The sequence below is a fragment of the Miniopterus natalensis genome, chromosome 8, assembly GCF_054644295.1.
Source record: "Miniopterus natalensis isolate mMinNat1 chromosome 8, mMinNat1.hap1, whole genome shotgun sequence".
In the NCBI taxonomy this organism is placed as follows: Eukaryota; Metazoa; Chordata; class Mammalia; order Chiroptera; family Miniopteridae; genus Miniopterus; species Miniopterus natalensis.
In genome coordinates, this window is record NC_142088.1 from 61351812 (window position 1) to 61370199 (window position 18388).

Sequence of the window (18388 nt, forward strand, 5' to 3'; positions counted from 1 at the left end):
AATGAAGTCCAAGTTATCAACTTATTTTTCAGGATTGTGCCTTTGGTGTTGTATCTCAAAGTCATGGCCAAATCAAGGTCAGCTATATCTTCTTGTATAATATCTTCTAGGTGTTTTATAGTTTTGTGTTTTACATTTAGGTCTGTGATCCACTTTTGAGTTATTTTTGTGTGAAGGGTATAAGGTCTATGTCTAGATTCAGATTTTTGCATGTAGATTTCCATCACCATCTGTTAAAAAACAACGATCCTCCCTTGGATTGCCTTTGTTCCTTTGTCAAAGATCAGTGGACTGTATTTGTATAGGTCTATCTCTGGGCTCTCTCTTCTGTTCCTCTGATCTATTTGTTTGTTCTTTCGCCAGTACCACACTGTCTTGATTACTGTGTAATTAATTTTCAAAATAATAATTGGTAAACTGTTTAAGTGTTTTTTTGTTAAGATTTGTGAACCAAGCCATCTTAAACCAATTTCTGTTATTAAGTGTGAAATGTCATGTTATTTTTAGAAGTAGATATATTCCTGGTAACCATCTTAGTAAAATTTGTATGTAATGGTAACACTGTCGCTATGGAAAGAAAAAAATTGTAGTATTTTCACTTTAAAAAATTATACTTTTATACAGTAGCTTTTTTGAAAGGTCATGTTGGTTATTTATTTAATACCTGTTAAAGAATTTTTCTTTTCAAATATGACTTAATTATATACACATGATTATGAAAAAGTCTATTAATCTTCTAAAATAACATTGTCCAGTATGACAAATCATGATAGCTGTTCTTATATAGTTTTCAAAAACTATTGCTTATTTAATATTAAGACATAACTACTTATCTGAAATATTTTATGGTAGAAATCAATGTATATAAACTACTTTGTGAAGTGAGTTGAGCTAGATTTTGGAGGATGCTTATAAATACATGGCACATTTTTTTGCCTAAAGCCCAATTCAGGAGAAAAAAATTAACCAGTAATATAAAGTAATATGTGATAAGTACAATGTGGTTGGCAGTGATTTGAACCCCTTTATAAGTTATTATGACTGGTAACTATAAACTAATGCTAGCACTTCGCTGGTTTTGGCTCATGGTATCTTTAACCTTTTGTGTGAGAAACACAATAAATTTTTAGTAAAAGTCTTTAGGTAATTGGAATGATTGTCAGCCATGATCAACTCTTATGAGTATACTTTTATATCAGTTTTGTTCAGGTATAATTTATTTGCAATAAACTTTGACAAAAGCATAGTCAACAATAAAAATATATTTTAAAAAAGAAATAAAAATAATATACAGATTAAAAAAAAACAAAACAAAAGAAAATACAGCAGTGTAACTTTGACCACAGTTACGATTCAGAGCATTTCTGTCACTTTAGAAAGTTCCCTTGTGCCCTCTTGAAATCAGTCTGCCCCTACCCCATCTCAGCTCTCAGGCACTGATGACCTGCTTTCTGTATTGTTAATTGGTTTGCATTCTCTAGAATTTTTAGTAGTGTATTTTGCTTAGTGCAGAAGACATGACATTAAAAATTGATGGTAAATTGATATTTTGTAAAATACACAATATGCTTCATTGTAGTAAAATTTTTGAGATGCTCAAATAAAGTTCTGTTGGGATTATTCCTAACATTTTTGGTTTTAAAATTTTCTGCCTTGTCTCCTCTCTGTAAAAACTTATATGTTGAATGGAACTTAATATATAAACCAACTCATGACACATTATATTGTAAAGCAAAGTATCCTTTATCTTTTTGTAGTTAAACTCTTATCTCCTTGTTGGTTTTTAAAAGTTGATAATTTAAGAAATAAAAGTCTCCAGATGCTCTCCCATTAGAATTTAATTTCTTCCTTGTTTGACAGTTGCCCTCAGTAGTTTACCTCGCTCTGTAAAAGGCCGCCTGCCTCACCCTGTGCCCCCTGCTCGGGCCTGGCCGTGGGAGAGGGAGGGTGGCTACCGCAGCTCTTTCCTTCGTAGCAGCCTGCTCTTTGCGACTCCTCTTGCTCATACATGGTGTCTTCTAAGAGCGTGCGGAAAAGCAGTGGTTGATATCCTGGAGAACACAGCCCCACCAAGATGAACTATTGGAATCCTTTTGTGACTTTCAGTGAGATGGACTGAACTTTGATTCCTTTATATAGGAAAGTGTTCAGAATTCTTTGCATATGACAATGAGTGGAGTTTTCTGATTTTGCCCAGAAAGGTTTTGTTTCTGGAATTTGTGCTGCATCATTTAGTAGTCGTTTTGAAACTAGTTCTATCTACATAAAAGCCAGACAGTATGAAACATTTTTTCATATTTGCCCCACTAAACATATTTGAATTTCTACTAAATTTGGAAATCCTATACTCAAAGACAAATAATCCTAATTTCAATTTATTTATAGCAACACTTTGGCTAACATGATCTACTAACCAAATCCTTAAGAAACTGGTGTTTCGGAGTGGTAAATATGGATCTGTTAAGAAATCCGAAGATCTACATTTAAACAGTGTCTCACTGAAGCCTTCAGACAGAAGAAAAAAAAATTTGGAAGTTAATTTGTGAGGTAACATGCACGAAATAGGACTAAACAGCCATGTGATGAGAGCAACCAACCTGAGAACTTATATTTTATATATTTTATTTTATTATTGTTCTAGAAACTAATGGTTCTATACTTTTTTAAGGTAATGCTCAGACCATTTTAAGGGATTTCTCATTTGGGGGTTTGTCTTCAGAAGGCACATTCCATTTGGCCTGTACCGTGATACCTTACACATGGCTCTGTCTTCAAGTCAGATCCAGTGGGAGAACAGGCATGAGCACTACCTGTGATACGGAGCAGATTGCACTCTGCTCCAGTGGTGGCACATACAGAGTGCATTGGGAAGGAAATACTTAATTTTGGCTCGTATATCAGGGGAGGCTTCATAAGGGGACACTAAGTAATGAGTTGCATTACATTTCCTATTTGTTTTTTTCCATTTACAAGTTACTGTTTAGAAAATTTGGAAAATCAGTGACACATTGAGAGAAAAAAATATAAAATTACCATTAATATTTTCGTAGGTAATCCATATTTTGTTCTTTAGCTGTATTTTGACCTGTCATTTTTCATTCCTTAATATGAACATTTCTCCATGTCATTAAATATTTTTCTGCAACATTATTTTAAATGACTACATGGCTATTTAACTACTGTAAAGATATAATGCAAATTATTTATTTAATCCATCACTTAGTATTGAAGATGTAGATTGTTTTGCTTTTTACTGTTATGAAAAACACCATCAACAATATTCTTGTGGATGCAATTGGTTCTTTCTTTTAAATTAATTCTTATTTTGTCAAAGTAGCACATTCACCTGGTCTGAAATTCTAATAGTTGTAAAAGGCCTATTAGAAGATACAGTGGCTCCTTACCCACTCTCTTGAGTCCTCTTCTCTAGAACCTTCCACTTTTAACCCTTCACTTTTTTCTCATGGTTATTGTAGATGCTCAATTATAAATACATACATTGTTTCCTTTTGAGTCATTGGTTTAGATCTTGTTTGTTGACTTTATATGATGGTCCTTGAGGGTTCTTCACCTTCTCTGTATATTCCCAGTATTGTTAGATTGCAGCTTTTGGCTTATTTATTTTTAGTGTTACATCATTACACTATGCACACAGTCATAGCTGAACATTGTAATGCACTCTGATGAAAAGTTCGCTTCTGATTCTGTTTTTCATGGAGTATTGCCTTGTTTTTTCATTTTTTTTAGTTTCTTGTCACTCTTAATATTTCTTCCTATTCTGAGTATAATTTTCCATAAAATGAATCACATCAGATAATTTATTTGTTTCAATTTTTTTCTGGAATGTATTTTTCCAGGAGACTTCCATTTTCCGTCTGCCTCCTTCTCTGGCTCTCACCCTGCGTGTTTCCTTTGCTGTTAAACCAGGGGCTCCTGTTCCTTTTCCTGAGTCTCATGCTGTTTCCTTCTTGTCTTACTCCTGTGTTCCTGTGGTATATATTCCTGCAGGAGTTTCCTGAGAAAGGCTGTGTGAGAAAAAAAATTTCTTTGCTCAGTTTTCTCGATTGATATGTTGCCTGAGTAATTAAATTTTAGGTTGAAAATCTCTTTCCTTCAGAATTTTTGAATTAGCATTAGTTAAATGTGGTTTGTATGTTTTTTGATTGATTGCTCAAAAGTCAGGCTACATATAAAAAGTTCTGAACAACACCATTGGTGAATCTTTACGTGTCAATGTGCTTTTTGATTGGCTAATGCTCTACCTAGAATAAGAGACTAATATATTTAGGAAATTTCATAATGTTAATTACAATTTATGGAGCACTTACTGTGTGCTTATCCTGGCCCAAATAATTAAAGAATACTGTCTTATTTTAAATCACCCCTGATGAGGTGGGTCTTGTTTATCATTAGATGAGAAATTGAAGCACAGACAGGTAAAATTTCTTGCTCAAGATCACGCAGGTAGCAAATAGAGGAACAGGGCATGTTTGTCTGGTTTGTGTGTCTCTTAATTATTAAGCATACTTCTTTACAACTATTATGGAAAAGATTTAAGGAATATTAATCCTGCAAATGGCATCATATGTGAATGGAATACATACCTTCCCTATCATCAGATGACTATTTTGTTTGCTAATTTCCCATAGTGGATAATTTCTCAAAAATTTTTTGGTCCTTCTAGAATTGTGTATCCAGCTCTGGCCACTGTCTTTCATGAATGAAAAAAGATGGACCAACATGAGATTATTACTTAATTAAATTTTTCTTTTTTATTTCTTGTTTAGAAAGTAATGGTATTTTCTTTGAAAAACTTTGTGTACTCATTCAGACAACATTGGCATCCTTGTTTAATGGGTGCGATTGATAGATACAATTTTATATTAGTTACTTTTTATACTGTCTTACAGGATTCTTTCACAAACAGTTTAAACCCAGCCACTATTTCTCCTAAGTGATATCTTAAAGAAGAAGTCACATGTTTCTTCCTGAACACCAAGCAGCCCGGTATTCTATCAGATGTTTTGCACGGTTTCAGCAAGTCTTACACTGAACGTCTTCAAGAGCCGGTGCAGTAGGCAGAGCACTGCAGCTGGGGCACCTGTAGAGATCAGCACACCTGCCCTCCAGCAAAAGACAGTAATTAGTTGCTCATATTCCCCTTGCAAACTTCCCCAGTGTTGCTGCACATGAAACACAGAGATCACAGCAGTGCTGTCATGAGCTCCGCTCTGTTGGAGTTGTTTATGCCCATTCAATTTTTAATGTTCCTATAAGACATTTTGATGGGAACCCTGAGCCCATCGGGATTTGCATGCTTGATCAGACCTGTGATGATTTAAATATAGAAATAAAGAGAAAACCTTTGGATTGCATTGACTGATAACTTTTAGGACAGCGTTAGTGGAAAACATTAACATGATACTTGAGGCAAAGCTGTGTTTGATAAACCTTCACAACTTTTTCCTGTCTTGACAGCAGGTATAGCTTCAGTAAATCTAAACAAGTTCTTTGATGTGTGTAGATCCAAGTGCATGTGGGTATCTGGATGGCACCGTCTGAATATTTGAAAAGATGGTTTTATGCCAACCACTTTGTATTGAAATTGAACTACTCTTATTATCAACCTTTTAGTCCTACCCTATTGTCATATACAGTTTATATTATTAAAGGGAGAGAGGAATTTTAGTAAAATACAGTAGTGTATATGGATTGGATATATTGGGGCCAAAGAAATTTATCATGCAAATACTTAGAGGCCTTTTATACCATAATTTTAGTTTCAACACTGCATGTGTCCTAGTTACTATGTCTGATAGAACCTCGTGTTTTGCCAAGTGACCTTTCAAGTAGTTTTTAACTCTGAGATTCTGTTCTTTTATTATATTTGTATAAGTCATTAATAAACAGCCTTACTAAAGATATTTTATTTTATTATTTTATTTTTTAAAATATATCTTTATTGATTTCAGAGAGAGGAAGGGAGAGGAAGAGAGAGATAGAAACATCAATGATGAGAGAGTCATTGATCGGCTGCAGCCCACAACCCGGGCATGTGCCCTGACCGGGAATCGAACCCTGATCGCCTGGATCCTAGGTCGATGCTTAACCGCTGAGCCATGCCCAACCAGGCACTAAAGATATTTTACTGATTCTAAATCTATTTAGTTTGAAAAATGCTATAATTTCTAATACCATAGCTAATTCAGCTGACATTTATTCTGAGGAAAAAACCACCCTAGCACCTCATCATTAAAGCACAGTAGGGTGGGTATACGTGCTTCTCAGTCTGGTTCTTAGAAACAAATGGGCACTGTGGAATTGTCAGCTTAGAGTGCAGCTAAAGTAGATAGGATTCAGCACTGGACTGTCATCGACAGAGTTGGGACCCTGAGGTGCTGTTGAATTCATTCAGTTCATTGTGCCTAACATTTTCCTTCATTAATTCACAGGTAGAATCTTCCAGTGGGTTTCTGAGCAGAGTTGTTCCTTAGACCCTCAGCGAAAAATGAAATGAATGACATGACTTAAAAAGCTTGCTTCTAGATTTTGTGTCTGCCTGCCTTTCTTAGTGGTGCGTCTGAACGTGGGTGGAGCTGGGTTGCTTCCCCTGTGAGCTGATGATAGTGTTGGTAGGTAGGTAGCCTCAACAACATACTTGTGTGTTTATATGTGCAACACTTTGGCTAGCTGACACCTCATTGACTTTCAGGAATTTCACAAGTCCTCCCTAAGAACTGATCTGTCTATAGTGGCCTTCTGAATTCCTGATCACTTCATGTAAATGTTGCGTAAAACATTTGGCAGCCTGCTTCTTGCATACGTGCTCATGTACCTTGGGTCAGTATCTTACATATCTTTTTATCCTTGGTGCCTAACTCAGTGTGATCAGTCAGTGTTGACTGGATTAGTAAATGATTGAAAATACTGTGCAGTGCTGGTGAATTGCCCTTGGAAACGCTATAGTAAGGAATGAATCACAACACTTCCAATAATAGAAATGACTTTTTCTCCTGCTCCCCCCCCCATATAATCCTAGATTGATTCCCCCCCCCTCAAGAATAAGTACCTAAGAGCCCTGGCCAGGTAGCTCAGTTGATTAGAGTGTCTTCCTGATTGTGGGACACAGTCAGGTTCTTCAAGGTTGTGGGTTCGATCCCTGGTGTGGGCCCAAACAAGAATCAACCAATGAATGCATAAATAAGTGGAACAGATTGATGTTCCTCTCTCTCTCTCTCTCCCTCTCCCTCCCTCTCCCTCTCTCTTCCTTTCCCTCCCTTCTTTTCTCTAAAAATCAATAAAAAAGAATAAGTACCTATGATTTGATTTTAACTTTACCTTTTTACTATTAGTGCATCAAAAAATATTTTGTGAAAAAACATATTTTTACTATAGAAAGGTAAATTCTTCTTACTCTGAGTTACAATCTGGACCCATTTAGCTTACTTAGCTTTGTTTTCTACATTTTTCTCTAACCCTTGTTTCTCCCCTGGTGCAGGACAGACTTTTCACCCTGTTTCAGGATAAGCCACGCTTCCTTCTGGCATCAAGCCTTGGTCTCTGAGCTCCAATCTCATGAACTCTTGAGTTACTTCTGTTTTTGACTCACCAGTTTAGAACTAAATCATGTGTCCCTATGTTTCGTAAAATGTGTCTCTCCATCTAGCTTCATTACTGTGATTTTTAAATTTAAAAATTTTAATTCTTTTTTTTCCTCGAGCATGGCAGAATGCTAAGTACTTCGTTGTCACTCAGTAAAACTGTACATGTTGGTTAATCTCTAGCTGTGTAGTGTAAGCTTTCTCCCAAAGAAAGTGAGAAAGACAGACAGAGACAGATAGGAGGGAAGAAGGGAGGGAGGGAGGGAGGAAGGGAGGGAGGGAGGGAGGAAGGGAGGGCAGACCAGGAATCATATTTGGAGAATAGGGAAAGAACTTTGATTTTGGAATTTGAAAACTTGAGTCTAAATTCTGATTCTGTTTACTGGCTCTTTAATTTTGGATGAGTTCCATAATCTTTCGGTGTAAATGATACTAATATCTTCTTGGTAAGCTTGTTGTAACATTATACAATGTATGTCAAGTTCTTATTACCACATTCTCTGGTACATAATACATGTGTAACAAAGGTTAGCTAACTCTGGTGTTTTGCATGTAAGTAAGGCAAGTGAGGTTTAGAGAGCTGAATGAAGGTTATACAGCCAGTAAATTGTGGAAGGAGGATTCATAACCCAGGTTTTTGTTTTGTGTTGTTTTGTTTGAACTTGAAAGCAGTGGTTTTCATTTGCTTCTCAGCCTTTTGGCTGAGATCAAGTGTAAAGCAACGTTTTTCAAATATCAGTGTACATCAGAATCCCTTGGAGAGCTCCGTAAAATGCAGATTGGTAGGCCCATCCTAGAGTTTCTAGTTAAGTAGGCCTAGAATGGGGCCTGACAATAGGCATTTGTAAGAAGTTTCCAGCATCCGCTGCTGTTGCTGCTGCTGCTGCTGGTCCAGGGACCACACTTGGAGAGCCAGCGCTCTACAGCAGTGTTTCTCAATCCCAGCCGGACATCAGAAATCACTGGGGAGCTTCTAAAAATTACTGACGAAACCGGAATCTCTGGTTGTTCGACCTAAGTATCAGCTAACTTTATTCTATTTTTTAAAAGCCCTCCAGGTGATTTTAATGTGCTAAACTCTGCAGTTTTCCCCTTAGAACTGGGTACCAAGCAAAGTACTGGCCTTGAACACCTCCTGGCTGCCCAGTAAAACAAGGCCCATAGTGGTGTCTGGTTTTGCCCTGTGGTGTTTTAAAACAATTGTTGTATCCTAGACTCATTTTATTATTTTGCCTGTGTTAATTATTTGTTTATTGTTGTTAGCATTTCTCCATTCCTTTTCAAGTAATGTCTTGAATACCTTCATCAGTCTCTTCAGTGGATTTTATGTTAATAGTTGACAGGAACAAGTACTTAGCAATAGGTGACTTGAAGTATAAAGTAGATAAAGGAATATATCTAAGTTTTATAAAAGCAAACATTTTAGCAACTTACTGTGCTTTTATAATTCTGATCATGAGTTTGTTTTCTTTTCTAAGATGCTGTCGGAAAAGGTATGTTTGTGTCTTAGGGCACTAGTTGTTGGTTAGAACAGATGATAGTTGTGCACCCAGGAGTATATGGGTGAAAATGCAGTGGATTAATTGTAAAGAAGTCATTTCTTCTGTTACATGATTCAGTTGATAAATACATACAAACTAAGGCATGAAATCATTTGCTGGATAAGAGTGGGCAAAATACCACATAATTTCATTAACCTTTAAGTAACGAAATTATAAATCCCTACACAAATGATTAAGGTTATCATTGCCTATCACCCCCTTTTGATACCTACAGACCGTTAATTCTTCTCTGTCCCGCTGAGTCTTATTAAAACTTCTGACTGATGTACTTTTATTAAAAGGTTTAGAATTTTCCAATTTAAAATACTTGCTTCACACTATCACCTCTAATTTAACTAGGCCGTTAAACATAGTATTTTGCAAAGGGAAAAAGTCAATAGCTGTTTCTTTAAAAAAATTAATAAATTGAAATGCATTTTAAACTCTGCTCAGAGGTGAGCAACTGTTATATATACTAGGTCCTTTGATAGTTGATTTGTTCCTTTAGTATGCAAATTTTAGGTTTACCAAAGATCTACTGCTTTTATTTAAGAAATATGCCTCGAGGCTAGATTGGTAAGCTTCAGGGAGATACCGTATCTAGTTTGGTGTGAAAGAAATAGTTGTTAAAGGATCACTTGAGTTGGGTCCCAGAAGATGAAGAGGGGAGCCGAGGCAGATGAGGAAAGCTGACTGTATTTCATTTCATTTGCCTAAAAATACCACTAAGTTAAAAATGAAGACAACGAATGATGGCAATACAAAGAAAGTGAGTGTGAATAAGCCATTTTTTGGGTGTGGATTTTGTGAAAAGTTCTGACCTGTGAGAAATTTAAAGGAAAGAGCTTGTTATCTCCCTGAGCAAGAAGTGTGGCGCATTTTCTGGACAGCCAGGCTCTTGAGAGCTCTACAGCTTTGCGAGGAGACCCTTCCAAGGAGGAAGGAATGGGCCACTCCCCTGGCCAGTCAGCAGCATCACGTGTGGTCACGGAGATGACAGGGGTCATAGAACATCTTCCCATTCAAAAGCAAAGGATTAAAGGTTGCTGTCTTAGGTTGGAGACTAGGTAATCTGGTTTGCAAATGTTGAGCGAAGAGTGTAATAGACTCCTAGCTCTGGGGAGCTTCATCTAACGGATCTTTTGGAATCTCTAACTTCCAAACAGATCCCCCCCCTTAAATAATTTAAAAATTATGAAATATATTTCCCTATTGATAGCTTGTAGAATTTTTTTTTTACTTTTGTTGTTGTTTTAGGTACTTCTGTCTGCCTTTTGGATGCCTTTAAGCACTTAGGCCCCTAGAGATAGAGGATTTGAGCATCATCGTCTCCTAATTGAAATGGCCTCTGTGTGCCTGTTTGCTGTGCATCTCTGGAGGTGGACAGTGGGGTACAGAGGGTAAGGGTGAGGCTGGAAGTCCCTAACATACCTTTTCCTATTCAGTGCCACTCTTTTAAAATTTTTGGACAGACTTTAAGATTACTTTAGAACTTTTGAATTAGTTACTATGTTCACTTGGTTGAAATTCAAAAAGTTCAAGGGCTATGAAATCTCTCTCGTATATATCCTAGTCCCTTAATACTCACTTTTTAAATTCACATTTAACCAGTGTTATTGTTTTTTTGTGTATCCTTTTAGAGATATGTAAACATATGTAATCAACATATTTATTTTTGCTCATGTATTGATTTATGTTTTTACCCTGTGAGCATTGTATTTTGGAATTTCTAAAAAATGCCAAATTACATTAAAAAATATACAATGTATAGCCTTACTCAGATATGAGGTATTTCTGTAATTTTTTTGAAACATTGAGGTTAGTTCAAGAACTAACATCCCCTGTATCTCCCTGCAAATTTGTGAAGCAGAATTACCTGCAAGGCTCTGGAAGGTTCCATGGTTATGAATCAAGGCCTGATTTTCCTCCCTGGCCTTCCTGGGCACGCCCTGTTTCCAAGGCCAGTACTGTTTTCATGTCCACACAGTCATGTTTTCTTGTTCTTTTGAGGAACTCTCATTTGGACATGTTGGGCTCAGAGTAGATTCCTTTGTGTCTCCTTTCATTATTTCCTCCTTGTACTCTACCTGGTTTTGCTTCTAAATTTCCATTTTCTGTGAGCTCTTATATTTGTATTTATACTTGGTTTTATGTAATTTGATGTTTTTTGATCTTAGTTGAGTGTATAGTTTCAATAATAATGTAGTTTCAATAATAATTTGCTCTTTTAAATTTTACTTTTGTTGAGTCAGTAAAAGGTAGTGATTGAGAGTATGGGCTGTAAAGCTAGGTTGCCTGGGTTTGAGGCCTAAGAACGTGGCCTTAGGCAAGTTATGTGACTTCTTTCTGCCTTTGGTTTCTTAACTTTGTTAGGTGGGAAGTAACAATATTTTCTACTTAAGAGATGTGATCATTAAATTATGTTAGATAGTTGCAGATAGCTCATCAATGTTAGCTATTTGTATTTCTGTGATATAGTTGTGATTATGTTTGATTTTATAGGGTACAATTTAGTATTTTTGACATTATAATTTTGAGATTTAGGGAACCTTATAAGTCTTGATTCCAGGACAAAATGTGAGGGTGACTTGAGAGAAAAAAAAAATCAATTCTCTTTTTTTCCTTTCCTTGTTAGTTGAGAATAGTGTGTACATATTTTTTTCATGTTCTTTTTGTGTGTGTAGAGCATCACTGTTCAATAGAATTATAATGCAATAATTTAAAATTTTCTAATGGCCACATTAAGTAAAAAGAAAAATGTTTGATTAATTTTGCTAATATACTTTATTTAACCCAATATGTCAAAATTATTGTCATTTCAGCATGTAATCAATATAAAATTATTGAGATATTTTAGAGTCTTATGTTTAAATCTGCTGTGTATATTATACTTATAGCTCATCTCAGTTTGGACTAGCCACATTGCAAGCGCCCAATAAGCTCATGTGACTAGTGGTCACAGTATTGGACAGCACAGTTATATAGTATAACTACTTTTAAATTTGTCCGTTTAAGTTAGGGAGGGGTTTTTATATTTTTCAGCAATTGATAAAGCTAGCTGCATCTCATCATAGGCAGAGAGAAATTACAAGTTTGTGTTATGAAAAGGGAGGTAGGGGAAAGGTTTGGGTTTGGGAATGATCAGTGAATATATAAATGGTAATTGAACTCTTGAAGTCGGGGACAGAATGAAATCATAATATCTTTAAGGATAAAACCCTAGGGAATTCCTAGAAAAGAAGCCGGGGCAAAATAGTGAAAACCCATAGGCCAGAGGACCGTTGCAAGGCGGTCATGCCCTGAAAAGCAATGGAAGGGAATTTCACAAAGGCTGGTGGGTGGGATGCCAAATGCCACATTCTAGCAGTGTGAGGAATGAAAACAGCCAATTACTTGTTTTTTGCCAACAATGGCTGTTTCAGTGGAGTGATGACTAAGGAAGCCAGGTTGTGGTGGCTGAGCACTGAATGAAAGCTGAGGTGAAGACAGTGAGCCTGTATGATTGCCTTATGAAGCTCGACAGGCATAGCTGGTGGAGTTGACAGAAGTGTGCTAACGATGAAGGAGAGGCAGCCAGTGGACAGGAAGGACTGAAGGTGGAGAAGAGGAGGAGCCTGATGAAGTGAGTGTTTAGAAAGGGCATGGTGATAGGGCGGAGTGTACACTAGAGGGGGGAGTGATGGAACAGAAGGGGGCCCCTGTGAAATAGAAGGGAAGGTGTTTGTTGTGAGAGGGGAGAATTCGCGTGTGACAGAGTGGTTCTCACACAGCTAGCCCGTGTGAGCAAAAGGGAGATGCCCCACACTGCTTAATTTCGGGAAGCACCGAGGATCCAAACCTGACCGTTCATGAGCTAAGAACAACACGAGTGAAGAGAAACACCCAGTTTTACTATTCTAGTAGAAAAATCCAGCGTCACGTGCTACTTGGAACCTAAGATACTAGGGATCACTCAGTAAGATTATCTCTTTGTCAGAAGGACAAACTGTCTGACCAAGGTTCGATCTCATTGCATAGGTGGTTACCACCTTGGTTTGCTCACTTCTTTCCAAGCGCTGTGTGTATTTGTCTGGTTCGTTGAATCTGAGTCCCCCGTAGAGGGCCGGCCTGATGCAGGTGCATTGGCAAATGTAGTTTTAGCTTTCGAGGCTCTGTAATACAGGGAGCTAGGGTGCGTGCTAGAAACGGTCCTGGCTCTTGATCTCTTTCATGAGTCACAGTCAAGGTGTTACCCAGGGCAATAGTCACCTGAATATTTGAGCAGCCTAGATGATCTGTTTTAAAAAATGTCTCACGTATAATGCTGTTAAGTTGATTCTGGCTATTTTGCAAGAGGTCACATGGACCACTAACAGTGGGCTTCACCCGGAACGAGCGAGGGGTAGGTGCAGCATCTTTTAGGACCTGGCCTCAGAAGTCAGACAGCATTACTTCCACCGCGTTGTTTTTCATTCAGACCCGCCCTGATACAGTGAGAGAGGGGACTACACAGAGGCATGAATTCCATGAGGTGAGGATTTGGGGGACCTCTTGGGGGCTGGTTACCATGCCTCCCCCCTCTCCCCGCTTTTCTTTGATAGCAGAAATTGATTCGATTTGTCTGTAGAAGCAAAACACAACATTCTTTCAATAGAATGGAATTAGCCAAGAATTTGGATCAAATGTGGTCCTTTGTTAACTATTAAGGGTACAAAGTGCCCTCAGCCAGTTTTTTAAAAGATTCAGAAATGCTGTTCTGTTACTTGTTCTCAGGTTTCTCTTCCAAAGGCAGAGCATGTATCATAAAATCATGACTCAGTCTAGGCATGTGTATTTTGATGTTTGGAGATAATGAGGTTGCGATACTTTGTCCTCCAGACTAGCTTTCCTGTCCCCATCTCTGCCATGAACAGGTCTGACTAGCTCTCCCTGTGGTACTTTCTAAGATCCTGACCACCTTTGAGAATTGGAGTGAGCATCACTGTGACGTGCTAGATAGATGTAGGCCAGTCTCCCATGCCTGGGTCACATCATCTTGTTTTCTTGTTTCATCTCATGAATCACACTTGAAATGATACTGCTGATATACCAATCTCCCTGCATCCGCTCTCCCCTCCCCAAATTTAAGCTCCAGCGGGGCAAACTGTGTCTTGTTCTCTGCTGAATTCCCAGCACCTACTGCAGTGCCTGGGAGCTGCTCAGGAGGTTAACTATTCTTTGAGAGAATATACTACATGGTCATTATTTCAAAGAAGCCATCTCTGAAGTCCCCCCTCTCCGCAGCTTGATTTATGTCTTCCTAGCCTTTCTTTCTCCCTTAACCTTTTTTTTTTTTAGGTGACATTCAGGACCCTCCCTGTTGCTGTGACTGCTTTCCTGTCTTATTCAGAGTTGGTGCCTGGAAGGTTCTCTGACCTGGTTTCTTTCTAATATAGGTTATTCTGAGTCTGTGATTACTGTTTGAAATAATTCTTTTAAAAGATGTGTTGGGTCATCCTGTGATTTGGTGCTATGTAAACTGTTTGGGAGCCACACTTCTTTTGGCTTTGCTGGCTCCTCCTTTTTGCTTGTCATAAAGGATCCTTTTGGATGAGTTACTATGTTAGTTTTGACCTTGTTTGTATCCGTATACCCAAGGATCCTGATTTTTATATATACAGAACAGGAATGTCACAATATCCACCCCTGGGTATATGGTAACATCTTTTCTCTTTACTGTGCGTGGTTTTCAGAGAACACAGGGCTGTGTAAGTTAAGTAACAGTGGAAAGCGGATGGAATGCGCTCCCAGAAAGTACTGTTCTTAAGGTATTTACCCCAGATCTACAAGTGCCTATGTACCCCCTCTGTTTCCCTGGGGTGCAAACCCCAATCCTGGGCTGATTATCTATGTGCACCCCAGCCTGCCTCTGAGATTTTAGACCATCCTCATCAAAGGTTCTTGACAGTTTTCTGGATTATGGACCTTTTTGCAAATCTGACAAACTGTTGACCTTCTCTACAGAGAGATAGATATCCATTCACATAAACCCACACATTTTACATGTATCGTTCAGGAGTGTATAGGCTTCTGAAGGCCGCCCATGTACCAAGGCTAAGGACCTCTAATATGAATTATTATTATTTTTTTTACATTATAATTGATTTGGGAAATCCTTGGAAAGACAGAAAAAAGCTCTTATTAGTTAAGACTCAGAACATTTCTGTTTTGGAAGGTTCTTCTTCCATCTTGGGATATCCAAGAATCAGGCTGCTAGGCCATTCAGATAAAGTCTTGTCCTGGTCAGGATTCAGAATTCAGGCTGGGGCTCAGCCGGGTGTGGCTCAGTGGTTCAGCATCAACCTGGGATCCAGGCAATCGGGGTTTGATTCCCGGTCAGGGCACATGCCCGGGTGTGGGCCCGATCAATGACTCTCTCATCATTGATGTTTCTGTCTCTCTCTCCCTCTCCTTTCCTCTCTCTGAAATCAATAAAGATATATTTAAAAAAAACACAAAAAACAATTCAGGCTGGGTTTATTTGGAAGATAACAGCTTAACCATGCCCTTCGTGATCTCACAGGTACCTCTGCATTGGTCAGATTGGACGTATGTAAAGAGAGACATCGGTATATCTGGATCATCAGGTAAGCAACGGTGCTTCATTTTTATTTCTCCATCAGTTCGGTCCTCTGGCAGTATGTGCTTTTCCCCATCAGCTACGCTTTACTGCAGTGGGAGTCAGTCAGATGATAAATATTTCTAAGGAGAAGGAAGCAGCCTTTCTTAAGTTTTACCAGATTACCTCCTGTGCCGCTTGAAGTCAAGTTTCTTTATTTTTACTTTACCTCATTATTATTTCATATATTCACACTTCTATTGTAGATAAAAATTCCCAGCTCTTCTTTTTATGTATATACTTTGGAGAGTTGTGGACAGCTCTCATATTGTTCCTTGGTTGTCAGCCAAGTTACACACATTTAACGCCTTTCATCTTTCTTTGTCATTCAGCCGCTTGGCTGCTTTTTCTCGATTTCCCCCCATTTCATCCGCATCATTAGTAAACAGAAGAAAGCAGGCCATGGGCGAGCTTCCTCTGCGCCTCCCATCCTTCTTGCCCCTGGTTTTGCCTCATTCCTCGTGGAACTAAAGGCAGCCGGCCAGCCAGCGTCCCTGGCCCGCGTTGGCGGTGCGTGCATGCCTTGCCTGCACCCGCGGGCGTCCACGTGGTCACAGCATCAGCAGCATGTCCCCGAGGAAAGATCGGAATTGGAGAACTGCGAGGAGCGACATAGTGCGTTCTCTGATTATGTCAGACTTCCCCTTGCCACCCAGAGGAAGTCACTGTACCTGAGTGTTGTCAGGGGCACTCATTTGCATAATAACAGAAGCATGGATATTGTTTGAAGTTTGGCCACTGTTCTCGCTTGGTTTCTCCCCCAGGCTCTCCCTCCCCCATCGCCTTTCCCAACCACATTTGTGACTTGCCGTCAGAATCCGTGGCCGTGAACAAAACTGGGCAGGGGCCCATTCTGTCAGAGATTACATAGGCTCAGGTGGTAAATGCTCACGGCCTCCACGTGGAACATCTGAGAAGACAAGTGCCGTCGTTCTTGCTATTTCTGGAACCAGCTGTTGGTCTTCTTGTAACAGCTGATTCAGTGGAGATGTGCAGGAGGAAGGGACTCGTAGACCTTTGGTGCTTTTCATCAACACTGCATTAGTTTCACAACTTTCCCCCCCGACTGGCAGGGAGAGAGGCATGTGCTTCTAGATGATACTGAGCTTAGTGTAAAGTGTGCCAGCATGCGGTCCGGGCTTGTCACAGTGCATTCTGCCTTTGCATTTGGTTTGTAGAAAATGGACCTCTACCTCTACTTAACTTGTGCGTTAGAGAGAAAAAGGCCATCCCGCCAGGAGCTCACGGCTTATTGGTGTTTTCGTGACCGGATTCGGGGAGTACATTGAGTTGAAGTTTGCAGCATCGCACACTTGGCATCCTCACTTGTGTTCGCTTTGTTTGTCGTACAGAATTGAGTAGGATAGAAGAGACGGTTTTCCTGTTTGTGTCTGTGGCAACTTCGTAGATGATTTGTGGTTTAATCCTTTAAACATTTCTGATAGTTTATCACCTCTTTCCCTGTAAAGGCATAAAATATTCAGATTCTAATGTTATAATCTTTTCATCAGATTATTTAATTTTGGAGAAATCAAGGTCAGAATAGCAGCTGACATAGTTGTTTCTGAAGAGTGACCTAAAAATTATAACGCTTACATTAGTTCCTTTTTGCCAGATTGTATGGCTTTCCTTTATACTATTAGAATTTAAATAAGATTATGTGATTATGAGTCATGTATTTCTTGGTCTCTGGCCTCTTAAACAGGTACGTATATATGACTTAGACTCCTTTTAAGTCTGATTTTTTCCAAATGTTAATCTCTCACATGGCTTTTAAACTGTCGACAATAATGCACTCACGCTAATTTCTTTAAGCTATTGATCCATTCTTCAGCATAACTTTTGTTTCTTGGGTCTTTTCAAGACTTGTCAAGGAAAACCAAATGCTAACCTGACTTTAAAGGGGCAGAAAATCCCCCTCACCCCTGCATATTATTCTTTGTTCTCTAAGTGCATCAAAGTGACAATCCCACCCTGTCTCAATTGAGGGAGTCTAGCACAAAAATAAAAAACAGCCTGGCACTGTTCTAGGATGGCAGCCAAGCGTTTTGTGTAGCTTGGTTCTGGCGGTGGTTTCAGAAGCCAGAGGGTCTACCCTCCCAGCATCATCAGAGGAAGGCATGCAGCCTCCGTCTTTCCTGTTCTTACATTTCTTTTCCCTTGTCTTCCCCTTTCTTTACAAAGACCACCATTATGAAAACAATATTTTTTTCTTAAATAGGAACATCATTCTACTCACAATTTTCACATTTAGTGAGTGGCATTGTTCCTTATAGAAGCCTGTGCTAAATCTGCCTTTTCCAGCTCTCTTAGAGATTTCCCTCACAGTTGCATTTTTGCCACACTTTTCAGAAAACCCTTCTGAATATTGCTAACTTTGGTCATTCTGACACAGTAATTTTGACTGGTTGGAATCTTGTCTTGCTCCACAGCTTGATATTTGAACAGAAACTCTTGAATGATATTTGCTTATATTGTATGGATTTTTTATGCCAAGCTCTCTCTTGTTGAGACCAGAAAGTCTGCCATTGTTTTCTATTTTTGTTTAAAATTCAGGGTAGTTCATATCTTTTACAAATTGAATACTCATCAGTCTGATAACTGTTGCT

General features: G+C 38.7%; 1 protein-coding gene across 4 annotated transcripts in view; it reads left to right on the forward strand.

Annotated features, from left to right (window-relative positions):
• The window catches only part of QTMAN (queuosine-tRNA mannosyltransferase), a 336827-nt gene that overhangs the window by 59525 nt on the left and 258914 nt on the right, over positions 1 to 18388 (forward strand). For 2 of the 4 annotated variants that reach the window (XM_016196526.2, XM_016196528.2), the window contains exon 1: positions 15664 to 15747. The exons of 1 other annotated variant lie outside the window; for it this stretch is intronic. The gene's annotated coding sequence lies outside the window, so the exon portion shown is untranslated. Of the gene's footprint in view, positions 1 to 15649; positions 15748 to 18388 lie in introns of those variants that run through there. One more of the 4 variants, XM_016196527.2, reaches the window with a different exon arrangement.